The sequence below is a fragment of the Tenebrio molitor genome, chromosome 8 (genome assembly GCF_963966145.1).
Source record: "Tenebrio molitor chromosome 8, icTenMoli1.1, whole genome shotgun sequence".
NCBI lineage: Eukaryota > Metazoa > Arthropoda > Insecta > Coleoptera > Tenebrionidae > Tenebrio > Tenebrio molitor.
Genome location: NC_091053.1, coordinates 2,073,416 through 2,086,672, shown reverse-complemented (window position 1 = coordinate 2,086,672; position 13,257 = coordinate 2,073,416). Strand labels below are relative to the sequence as shown.

The following is a 13,257-nucleotide window of genomic DNA, read 5'->3' as shown; positions in this document are numbered from 1 at the left end:
GTCATTGTTATGCTTTTAAGCAATCTCCAGAAAAATTCGATTGGACGCAAATCGGGTAACCAAGAAGGTTCCGGAAGCTTCATAATTTCGCGCACTAGTAGCAGGACGATTTCTTATCTTGACACTTTTTTTTATTTATTCGTTGACTGACGTCAAGAGTGTGGCGTCCTCTTATAAAAAACTGTCTCAAGAACCCAAAAAAAGGAAAAATTTGTTGTAATCAATCCAGTGAAATTCCCACATGGTCGCCGTGGACTTTTTCCTTGCGTCAGCACCGGCGGCGACAAAACAATGACATATTTCCTAAAGATAAAAATAGTTATAGAAAACTATTGTGGTTTATAAATTGCAATACTTACAACCTCGATGTCGCAGCTCGGATTACTTCTTCGGACATTTGTTGCTTACCACCTGGTAGTTGATTTTATGCTGACACATTAAAAAATTGCCTCGACTTCGTCTCGGTCTTCGATCTCTGGGCTTAGCACAAAAAGACTCACTTCTACTCTTAGTGATATAATAAGTATACTAAAAAATGGATTCGTTTTGTCATGTGTTTCTCGGTCCGTTGCTCGCGAACTAAGCCTCAAATCAAAAAATTGTATTCTTTAAAAAGTGAAGATCGATATGTTGTGATCACGATGGTATTTCTTGGTATAATTTTAGTGGAATAATAAGTAAGTTATGATTAAAAATGTAACGTAGCTACAAAATCTTTGATTCTATCCACTATTCACACTACTCTTCAGCGCTGTCATCTTCTGTGTAAATATTTTCTTCCACAATATATTTCTTGGAGGAGATATTTGAAGAAAAGTTTTGACCCACGTAATGACAAGATTCTATGCAGAACATTTTTGTACAGATCAGAAAATAAGAATTCTTTTTTGCTTTGAAAACATAAGGTGTAACTATTAACTGTGGTTCCTTTTTTATTGACATCTGCTTAAGATGGCCAGATCTTGTGGAAAAGATTAAATAAGGGTAGGGAGAATATTTCTTTTAAATATAAAAAATATTCCCAAATTTACAATTAACAAAATTGTCTTCTCCAATAAATAACGTAACAATATCCCATGACCATAAAGAGTATCTCTCTCATTATTGATATTTATAATATTGTATACAGGGTGATTCAAAACGAACGCACCAACTATTATCATTTGTACAGAATAGAGTGAGAAGAACATAAAAATAATTGAATTTTTTTCCCAGCTTCAATGAAAAGTTACAGGGTGTTAAAGTTTTAACCAAAAATGTTCTTGTAAAAGCAATACCCTTCTCAAGATAACAATTTTTAATTATCGGACGATTACAACAATTTCTAATCGACACATGAGGTGCACAATAAACAATTATTAATTAGCACATCTCTCTCTCTAACGTCTCAAGCATCTGAATTCGCACTGCCTCCCCTGTTCCCGTTTTCGATATTGCAAACCCATGCATTGGCGTTGACCTTCGTCTTGGGTTTCGAATATCCGCGGTGCTGTACAGGCTGACCGGTAAATGGCGCTAACAGCTCGGCCACGCTCCATTTGCCCACGTCCTCGTGGAGTTACAGCACAGCATAGCTAAAACGAGAAAACAGGAAAAGTCAACGTTTCACTGTAAGATAAATAATATTAATGTTAGTACGTGTAATCAACGCGATGAGCTCATCAGTATCGTCTTAACGTATATGAATACATCACTAACAGGTACAAGTGTCGTTTTCACTCGTATATTGGGACAACGTATTTGTCAACATCGTTTTCGTTTTCGTATCAAAGGTGATGTATTCTCGTAAGCGTCCGGACATCGTATTCGATTAGCAACGTATTTGCTCAGCAACGTATTTGCTCAAACATTACGGGTACCCTCGTGTCAGGACAACGTTTTTGTCCTTGTACTTTTTCGTCATTGCCCTATTGAGGCGAATCAGGCACGTTTTGCCGAGACGTATTAAGCACGTTTTGCTCAGACGTATTAGGCACGTTTTGCCGAGACGTATTAAGCACGTTTTGCTCAGACATATTAGGCACGTTTTGCCGAGACGTATTAAGCACGTTTTGCTCAGACGTATTAGGCACGTTTTGCCCAGACGTATTAGGCACGTTTTGCCCAGACGTATTAGGCACGTTTTGCTGAGACGTATTAAGCACGTTTTGCTCAGACATATTAGGCACGTTTTGCCGAGACGTATTAAGCACGTTTTGCTCAGACATATTAGGCACGTTTTGCCGAGACGTATTAAGCACGTTTTGCTCAGACATATTAGGCACGTTTTGCCGAGACGTATTAAGCACGTTTTGCTCAGACATATTAGGCACGTTTTGCCCAGTAGCATCACTGCTACTGTCGTCCGTGTCCGTCTCAGAATTCAAGTCGTATGGTTTCATCTTATCTATTGAGACAACTCCTTCGTAGCGTCTTTGAGATCTCGTCGATCCAGACAGATCTCGTACCACAAACCGGTCCGAGTCCAGAACTTTTGTGATCTCGTAAGGACCACTATTGTGTTGCAACAACTTTTTACTTTTCCCGTCATTTGTCGGAATAACTTTTCGTATCAAAACATGCTGGCCCACCGTATAAGTAGGTGCAGCTCGTCGTTTCTTGTCGTAATGAGTCTTTTGTTGTGCCTGTTTTGCACTAATTCGTTTACCAATTTTAATACGTGTTGCCGGAAGGTCGTCATCCCGGGTTACTTCACACACCTCTGTGCTCAAAAAGGCATCGTTTGCTTGCCTGGGCTGGTATCCCAAGAGCAACTCGTATGGGGTTTTCCCAGTCGTTTTGTTCACCGTCGTATTTAAGCCCCATTGTATCGTACGTAATGTTTCGTCCCATTTTCGCTCATCATCCGTAGAGGCAGCTAGACAACTTAGAATCGTTCTATTATACCTTTCTGCTTGCCCGTTGGCTCGAGATGTTGCCGTGGCATTGTGGTTAACTTTAATATTGAGCGTTTGGCAATAGCTGATAAAACGTTTACTGGTAAAGCAGCTTCCTCTATCACAAACAATTCGTTGTGCTACTCCAAACATACTAAAAATCTCGTCTAGGTACGTTAACACTGGCCCTACTGACGTATTTCGTACTGCTTTAAGGAAAGCAAACTTCGTAAACCCGTCTATAGCCAGAATCAAATGCGTGTTCTTTCTGGCGCTCGTGACACATGGTCCTAAATGGTCAATATGTATCGTATGCATGGGTATGTCAAATTTTGGAATAGGGTGAAGAAAACCTGACTGCTTCCCCGTGGGCTCCTTGTTATACATACATGCTAAACAGCAGGAGACATAACGTTTAACGTATTTTTTCATCTTTGGAAACCAATATTTTCCCTTGATTAGTTCCAGCGTTTTCTCGGCACCAAAATGTCCGACGTTATCGTGATGGAAAAAAACAATTTGACTACGTGCAGTCTTGGGCACAACCCACCTTTCACCTGTTGGTGTCACTTTAGAAATTCGGTTCTGCTTTAGCACATACTCTGAATGTATGCGCTTGTCCTCATTATCTTCTGGTTGTCGGGATAAAACAGCATGTATGTGTTTGCACAATTCGTCCGTTAGTTGAGCAGCCAGAACCCAGTCGTCTTCGTTGATGCTCATGTGGTGCACGTAAAATTCATTTTCGTGATCGTTTATTTCCTCTTGTAAACTATTCCTACTCAAAGCATCCACGTGAGCCATCTTCTGACCGGCTCTGTACTCAACACTAAAGTCGTATTCTTGTGTCAGCAACCACCATCGTCCCACTCTCGGAATGAGATCTCTTTTGGTCATCGTGGTTCGTATAGCGTTACAGTCAGTCACCACCGTAAAGTGGATTCCTAACAAATAGATACGGAATCGTCTCATAGAGTCGACCACAGCAAGGGTCTCCGACTCATACGAATGGTACTTTTCCTCCATCTTGCTCGTCTGCCTACTAAAATAACAAATTGGTCTTAGCGTCTGATCTTGTTGTCGTTGTAACAAACTCCCGCCTATACCATGTTTAGATGCATCAGTGTGCAGCTCCGTATGAGCATCTCGATTGTACAAAGCTAATACCGGGCGTTCCACTAATCGTTGTTTCAGGAATCGAAAAGCTTCTTCTTGTTCTTTTCCCCAAATAAACGGCATGTTGGCCTTCGTGAGTTTCGTAAGTGGTTTGGCTTTGGTGGTGAAATTCTTTATGAATCTCCGGAAATAGGAGGTTAACCCTATGAACTGTCTTATTTCGCGTACATTGGTTGGCCTTGGGTACTCGCTCACTGCTTTAGTCTTCGCTCGTCCAGGTTGTATGCCCTCCATATTCAATTCGTGACCTAAATATTCTAACTGATTGTGGAAAAATTGACATTTTGACAAACGAAATGTCATCCCTGCGTCTCTGAATAGAGTGAACACTTGTCGTTAAGTTCAATATGCATTTCTGAAATGGTCGTTTTACCTAGTTCGCTAGTATCGGAAGCAAAACAGTCTAGAAATTCGTTTAGTAATTGCAAAACCTGGAACTGTTCGCGTTCTGTCAGAGTTGATTCGTAACATCGTCCACGAGAAACGGTTGCAAGTTACATGGAGTAATAGAAAAATTGCTCACCTCGTTTGTAGAGCTCTCCAACTTACATGGAAGTCCTCGAACCAACAATTGCCCTCGACTGAATACCAAGTTGCTATCTGCTGCATTGCGGACCGAGATCACTCCTCCTGTGGACGTAATGCAGCCTGGGATGCTGTACTCGTGGTTCGGCTGTTGCCTCGTAGTGGCTTCTACGTAGACGTCACCATCGTAGGTCTCCGGGCTGTAGACCTCGATGAATCCAATCGTATGTGAGGGAATTACTACGTCCTCCTTTGACCTCAAGGCAACTTCTCGCGAGGGTAGGTCGCCTAACCCTGGTAAGACAGCCAAATGTTTGTCGAAGAGTCTGATTTGATTATCGCGCAACACCATGGTTACACCGGCACGATTTAAAATTGTTTGCCCGATAATAACCGGCACACTTCGCACGCGATCTTCGACAATACTTGCTGTCACTTTGGCCGTGATGAGGTCCACCGTTAATGTCACTTCTGCTTCCCCCAACGCGGGTGTAACTCCTCCTGCATAACCTCTGATAAGCTGTAGCTCAAGCTGTAGTTCTATAGCGGTTGTCTTACGAAGCGTTACAATACTACAACCTGTGTCAATGTACCCTTTCAGGGGTTTGCCATTTATTGCACACCCAACAAAATAGCAATCCTGAGTGTCGCTGGGACACAGCTGCCTTACACTAGGAGCTGACGTCTTGTGTCGTCTACATTTGCCAGCTTCGTGACCTAGTAATTTGCAGTTGCCACACTCGACTCGTGGTTTGGGACATTTACCCGCAACGTGTCTGGGTTCGTGGCAATTATAACACCGGAGTATTCTTTTCTCTGTTGAATCGCTATCATTCCGTTTATTCGTACTGGTGCTCATTTTGGTTCCCAACCTCCTACGATCAAAACCTTTGCCTCGCCTATCGGCAACTTTCGTTTCGTTATCTGCGACTTCCGCGACTAATGTGGAAAGATATTCAGTGTACAACTCTTCAGGGGTTTCATAACGTCCCGCTTTAGCCCCGTTTCGGAGCGTGCGATCACTTAATCCGTCAATGAGACAAGAAACTGCGTATTTGCCTGTGATGTTGCAGGCCTGTAATAAATTAATTTTCCCAAGATAATATTGCGTCATGCTTTCGTGGAATTGTTTTTCCCTATTGACAAGCTGTCGTAACGTAGTAGCAAAATCATGATGTTCGGGAAACGTTTTGACTAATAAGTAATAACGCTTTCCACTCGTCCCACGTGTGGGTATATGTCGTCAAATTATCGTACCATGTACGTGCTAGTCCTGTCAACCGATTCTGCATTAATTGTATTGTGGTATTCTCATCCCACTTGTTGACTCTAGCCAATTGATCAATCTTATCTACCCATTTTACCAAAGATTGGTTAGGTTTACCGGGCAAAAATTCCGGAATGCAATCGCTTTTCACCGCCATGCGAACAACGTGTTGACTATTTTCACTAGAGTGCGACTCGCGTCTTATTAATCTATCTACAAGCGCTTCTAATTTTCTCAGCCGAACATCCCCATCTGAATTTCCCGTCCAGTCACAAGAGCGTTCGTCAAGACAATCATAACTGGAGTTCCGTCTCGTCCGTCGATCAAACGGCCCTTTTTCGCGTCGTTTGGATGAGCTGATTTTTCGATCTTTTCCCACTTTTTTTTTCTTAATTATAATCGCCTTGCGTAAACAAACACTTTATGCAAACGTATGGTAAAAGTCACCGTCACTGTTCCAATTCAATAAAACACAATATTGCGCAAGAGTGCGACAACGTAAAATGCACTAACTTGATATTTTTAATAGCCCCGTCGGGCAAGTGCGGCTTAAAAAAAAGTACTCACAGTTTGTCCGTACTTGGTGACATCGAGGAAATCATACACAAATCACAAACACCGTTTTTCGTTACTTCAATTTCAAAAATTCGCAAAATTCGCGACTTTGCGGTCGGGCAGGTTTGTGTTATCCCACCGCTGCTCTAAAAGCAATACCCTTCTCAAGATAACAATTTTTAATTATCGGACGATTACAACAATTTCTAATCGACACATGAGGTGCACAATAAACAATTATTAATTAGCACATCTCTCTCTCTAACGTCTCAAGCATCTGAATTCGCACTGCCTCCCCTGTTCCCGTTTTCGATATTGCAAACCCATGCATTGGCGTTGACCTTCGTCTTGGGTTTCGAATATCCGCGGTGCTGTACAGGCTGACCGGTAAATGGCGCTAACACTTGAAAAAACATTTTTTTGTTACAATTATTTTAGACACACTATTCATTCAATTGGATTAACATTCACTAATTAAATTATTTTAGTTTTAGTCCATTTGATTTTTTTTAAATCCGAAATTTAAAATTTTTGTTACACAATTTTTGATTAAATCTTAGTCAATTAATCATGTGCTTTTAAATGTCACAAAAGAAATCAAAACCCGGAAAAATAAGAAAAAACAAAAAAACATCGGGAGAATAACTGTACTTTATGCGATTGCAAGTATGTAGTTGGTGCGCTCGTTTTGATACACCCTGTATAATATTGTAAAAATGAAGGTCTGCTCAAAACACAATAGAAAACATATCAGTGCTGTAATAAACATTAACAACCACACAGCCATTTACTCCAATACATGTGACTGTACTCACGCCAGTAAGATAATAGGTTGCTAATCTCACGTAGGTGCAATTACATATTAGTTATCAAATGAACTTTACAATTTAAAAATAATAAAACCACATGAAACCTTGACTGGTTTATTTAACGTGACTGGTATCGGGTGTTCATTTAAATTTCTCCTCAAAGTTGGCCTTGAAGAGTCGATTGTGAACGCACCACGGATACAGATCACGGATCAGATGTTTAAATCTAACCCAACTTTTTGCGTTGTTTTTACTCCGCAGACGTGGTGCGTTCACAATCGATTCTTCAACGCCAACTTTAAGGAGAAAATTAAATGAACACCTGATACAATTATTATTGGCAGCTTTCTGGCTGATTAAATATGAAGCAAAAGTCGTGCTATTTGACTGCAATAATTTAAAATTGTTCACTGAATTCAATACGGTAAAAAAAATTTCCTCTTGTCACAAATTGAAATGTTTGTGTTTAGATAATTCACTTAGACCTAATGATAGAAAATTTGTAATTAATTATCGCTTGTGAATAAATGCATCAGTTTCACTGTTGAAACAGAATTACATCACATGAATAATCCCTGTCCACTTCTTTTGCTGCACCTTTGAAGAATTTCCTGAACCTGCATTTATTTTCTCTTTCTACTTTTTCAACCGAAGATTCCTGTGGTCGCAACTTATTTATTTTAGTTTTTATTGGCGTTATAAAAGTCATTTTAATCTGTTATTTCCAGGAATTTTTTACACCTTTTATCCAATGACCGTGACATTTAATACTAAATGAAATTTAATAATAATTAAAATATAGTTGAAGAAAATATGCATATTGAAGATTTGAAGAAGAAACAGTGACGATTTGTTATAATTTACCAATTATGTATATATTTGTAAAATAGATGTTACTTCAAACACCTTTTCATTTTATAGTGAATTTAAAATGAGAGAATTTCAATGTTATTTGTGTAAAAATTATCCGGTAGATCTTGGGCAACAGACAAGTGCGAGCTGCTTTAGATTTTTAGTCATAACTCTGTTATTGTTTCACTAAAATCATACAAAAAAGTACCAGCGCAACCAGAAAGCATAGGTCTTCAGTTTTTAAACAATACATGTTTTTGATTTGAGGCTTAGTTTCCGAGTAGTGAAGTGACAAACGTACAAATATAAATACATAATAGAAAGATTTGGACTTGGGCTATTTCGAAAATTTTGAATAACGCTCTTTTGATTAGGATAATTTTTGTAGAACGTTTTTTGAAAGTATAGTGAAACAACGTACCACATTTTGAAGTTTAAAAGACGAACTAGTTTTCCAAAAATTTTATTTGAAAATTTCAAAAAAAAAAAATGATTTTTAAATAATCACATATAAATGTTCACAACCGTGAAAATGTATGTAAACAAGTTTATTTATGGTAAAAGATGGATGTCGAAGACCTTGCTGCAAAAGAACGTGAAGAAATTACTGAAGCAGCAAATGCTAGTCTCGAAATTATTACATATTTGATTCATGACGAGAACTCCCTCGGAAATTTTTCGAAAAATTCTTTGCCCAGGAAATACATAGGTAGTTCCTCATTTCTTCCATGATGCCTTTTGCGTCTTATAAATTACTTTCTACTCTCTCTCGTGGAAACATTTTTCTACAATTTACAGCGTTGCCCTGATTTAAAAACCCATCAAAAGCAAACCAGCTCCGCGACACCGCCTTCCAAAATAATTTTGTTTGTTCAAAAATCCTCCAATTTTCTTTGTCAACGACCCGTGCAACCTTGATCTTTCGTCGCATCTTCAGCCACCTCGCGAACCCCATCAGTATTCCTCTCCCGTCACTAGCTGCATCTTCACACCCAATCCACGTCCGTCTAGACGGTCCTCGCTTATCGTCGATCTCATTCTTCTTCGTGAAAAACGAGAGCAACGCACTCGTCGGCCATCCTACAAAAGAGCTTAACAAGCACCACCGGCCTGTGCAATCCAGCGGTCAACTCCGAACGACGACCTCCTCTTCTAAATTCCGTACGATGGCGTGCACTACGTGACGAAATGCTGTTGCGCAACTGGCGATTTCTCGGACACGCTGTATATGTGATTGCAATTTTGCTTGCTGGCCTTGGCGGGGACCTGGGGCGTCCAGATAATCGATCGAGATGGTCGCGGAATTGCATAACGAGCTGGTCCAAGAAAAAAATTTTCCACCTGTGTGGAAAGGTGATTATTGAAGGACGATCAGAGCAATCGCAGTGTTACACTAAATAAAATTCTAATTGCATTGTTCCACTTGATTATTTTCAAATAGCAACTGGCTTTATGCGCCATTCAGTCATAAAACCAGCTCTTTATTACTATTTTTTTAAACAAATCATAATTTTTATGGCCGGATTGAGTGTGTTATGACTAAAACAGACGTGTTAAAGGTTTTACAATACGTTTACGGCTATGGTTCAACACAGCGCACACTGATTTCCCAATTTCAAGCTCTTTCTTCTTCAACACGCCACTGCGACCACCCGATTTGCATCCAATCGAACCCGCGTGGAGTATACATTTTACAACCGCTGCTCGCAGGACCCAAATCATTTTTTCTGTGGTTGTCTCGCTCTATTTGCCATAAATTCTTCGCCTTTGTGTCAGTTTTCTACCTGGCTCACAAAAGTGACGCATTTGCATCATTTAGCGAAACACTACAACGCAACGCTTGAGTTCCTTTACCTTCAACAGTCTTTTGTCCATCGGACGCAACATTGTGAAATATTTATCCAACGGTACTCGAGACTTTACACTATGGACATTGAACCATCATGTCTGAGACATCCATTATGTCAGTACAAAAACCCCAAAATGTGACTCCACTCTAATTACCCAACTCTACATTTTACAACTGACAGTTTATTTTTGAACCTTTTTACAGGTGCTAACGCAATTATGAAGAATTCAAGCAACACAAAGACAATTTGCCAGTTTTAGCGACAAGGCTCGTCCTTGCTTTGGTATTTTTAGATTGCGCTAATTACCCTTTCCTTCCTGTCCAACTGGTGCAGTGCGATACCAGAACAGTTTTTGCATAACATAGTGCAATTTGGTGCAATTCTCTTGGAAAAGAAGAAATCTGCTTGCAATTCCTTGCGTTAGCAAAATTTTTGAGCCGAATTGCTTTTGGAATTGTTTTTGCTGGGATGAGCTCTGTCCCTTGCGAAGGTCGCACCAAAGCCCCCTCGTTCATAAATCCGGCCCTGAACGTGACCCTCGCCAATTGCCCAATAAAATCACCAAAAGGTCGCAGTAATTGCACGTTGGATCACACGAACGCTTTTCTCGGTATTGACCAAAACCATGGCGTCTGCATAAATTATCGAAGATGCTACGTGATACCTGGGGGCCATGAATTGCAACAAGCTGGAAACTATTTACATAATCTGCATTGGGCTCCGTTACTTCTGGGAAAGCGTTACGCAGGTACCTGGAAGGCCAAAAATGAAGAGGTGCTTCGTGGGAGGTGAGTCCACTAAACTGGTTTTCTAAACAGGTACCAACAACCAAAAACAAAAAATCAACTTGTGCAACATGTGTACAAAGCACTACTCTTTTTTGTACAAGTGGGAAGTTTCCACGCACAAGCGCAGCGACTCCAATTATTTGTTAGTGCAGCAGTAAATTTCAAATGAAACGTCCATTTCCTCCGGTGGTTTACCAATTAACGTTGCGTGCTTGTGACAATTACACAGGAAGCCTCTGGCCAATCCATAATGGTTGTCATTATCAATTACTCGGGCCCAGTGAAAGCGGCAATTATTTTTGTATTATCATCATTACGGTTACACGTTACAAGGTCGCAAGCAAATAACAGTGTTGTTTTTAGTAATATAACTGTGCCGCCAGGTTTATTTACCTCTTTGTAATGTACACAGTTGCAATTAGCGTGACAATTTTTTACAGGAAATCCAATTCAACGAACTCTGTGATGTCAGTCAGGTGGGCTTATCGCAGATTGCTCTTCGGGAATTTTCCAACGATGCATCTCGCAAAAAAATGAATGTCATTGGGTTTTAATGCGTTTGCGAATTATAATTAGATGTGACAAATGCTGCATGTGCAAGTGAAGAAAATCATGTGTATGCGCTTTTTGTAAGGACAAAAGTACGAAGTAGAACAAGCGCACATGTTTTTATCGCATAAGAATTATTGGCTTAATTAAGGGGGAAAACAGTCATCAAAATATATTTTTTTAATTGTATAATGAAACTTGTTTTTTTCTAATGGCATTAACATAATGAAACCAACATTATTGGAATGGTTGTTTACGAATAAATTAATTTTTTTTTCTAAACTAATTAATTAAGCGGAATAATTGATAAGAAAAGATTTTTCAAGACTAAAAAACGAGGAGAAAATGGTGCTTTGGGAATTTTTGTTAAGTCAATTGGGTTCAAATCAGGAATTACCTAATGCTGACGTCCATTTGGTAATATTATTTTCGGGGGACGGTTTCCTATTGGTAAGGGCGCGTGTTTCCATCCATTCTTAAAGTACTGAGATTTAAATTTCCCGCACAAATGACGTCGCTGTGAGCTATCACGTGAACACCTCATGACTACTCCACTGGTTCGCCGCACCAACTATAGTATCGTTAATGCAGTAGAATACAGAAAAAAACAGTAACTACAAGAGACAAGACGTAATTGGAAACGAAAAGTACAGGAAAGTGCAAATGCAAGAAAAGTGCATTAATGCAAGTAAAAAGAGAAAAGGAGAAAGCATTAATGATGAAAAAAAAACTTATTTGCCTCCCCCACACCTCCTCCGCCCCAAACCCCGCTTCCACTCTCGAATCCTGTAAAGTGGCGACCACTAGCCTCGCCTCCCGAAGACCTAGTTCGATTGCGCAATCCCAGAGAGCGCCAGCGTTCCGTTTCGCAGCGAAAAGACCCGGTTGAGGAATGCAGTCTGCGGCGGCGACGGCTCTCGAAGATAACGCCGACGGTCTCGCTGTTGCTAACTGGTTCCCTTGGTAACATATCGGATGGCCATTCGAAACCCAACCTGTGGCGGTCACCTGTTGATGATGGAAATAAAGACACGAGATACGTTTGTCTTGGTCTTCGTTTGGAAAAGGAGGACGCGTGGGGGACAGGGAGAGGGACTTTTTCAAAATTCCACCTGGTCGGCAATTTTTAAAAGAGCGAACTTGTTTGTTCTTCGTGGCAATTACGAAGGAGCTCAAGGAGTTGATGGAGACGACTGCTTGGACTTAAATTGATTGGCCAATTAATCAACGAGATTTTACAATTGTGCACTACGTGATGTGCTAATGACCAACAAGCTTCCACCAACAATCGTGCATCGCGCAGATTTGTTTCCACAAAGCGTACACCGGGTGCGCCACAGGAAGCACCATATGGTCCTCTATTTTTCACGCTATATCACTAAAAAACCGAAAAAAATGCAAAAACACGTTTTTCATAGGTTTGTTTGCTCAACTCACTTTCCAACGACATTACACCACATAAGTACTCAGTGTTTTTTTTTTTTTTGGCGCAGTAAATCTCCACGAAACTTGAATTTCTTAAATCAATATTGATTCTTCATATTTTTGCAATTTGTCCGAGCGCGGTGCAAAGCACTTTGCGCTTCCCAAAAAAACGCAAATATTTGGCCCCAGATCTGGCGCCTGATTAATTTTACGACTGTTGACACTCGTCTCGATTATCCTAACGAGCGTTTCCACTAATCCTGTGCACTTTCCGTGATCAAAATCGCAATCCGGCAGATTAGGTTAATAAGAATGGGACGAAGACGGCACCGTGCGGCGCGGCTAGCGGAAAAGAGAAAGCCGCTTGGATTTTATGAGTCGTAAAATGGCAGCTGAATAATTGTCGCCGGATTGATTTATGTCCCAGTCTTGAGGATTCGGATCTGTGTTTATTAATTTTTCGAAATTGATATTAGCCGGCTCAAAATCGGCGATAAATCAAAGAACCACTTAAAAAAATCAAATTAACTGAGTGTAACAAATGTAGTTTGGCGTGTCAACTACTGTGACGTCACGCGTTTCAAT

The 13,257-nt window shown here is 40.3% G+C and overlaps 1 long non-coding RNA gene across 1 annotated transcript; it reads right to left on the bottom strand.

The window, feature by feature from the left end:
* Positions 1–1,279: 1,279 nt before the first annotated feature.
* Positions 1,280–6,802, bottom strand: LOC138136589 (uncharacterized). Its single transcript, XR_011161345.1, has 2 exons — positions 3,983–6,802; positions 1,280–3,918 (listed from the first exon to the last, which is right to left on the bottom strand). It is a non-coding gene; the product is annotated as an uncharacterized lncRNA (long non-coding RNA).
* Between the last annotated feature and the right edge of the window lie 6,455 nt (positions 6,803–13,257).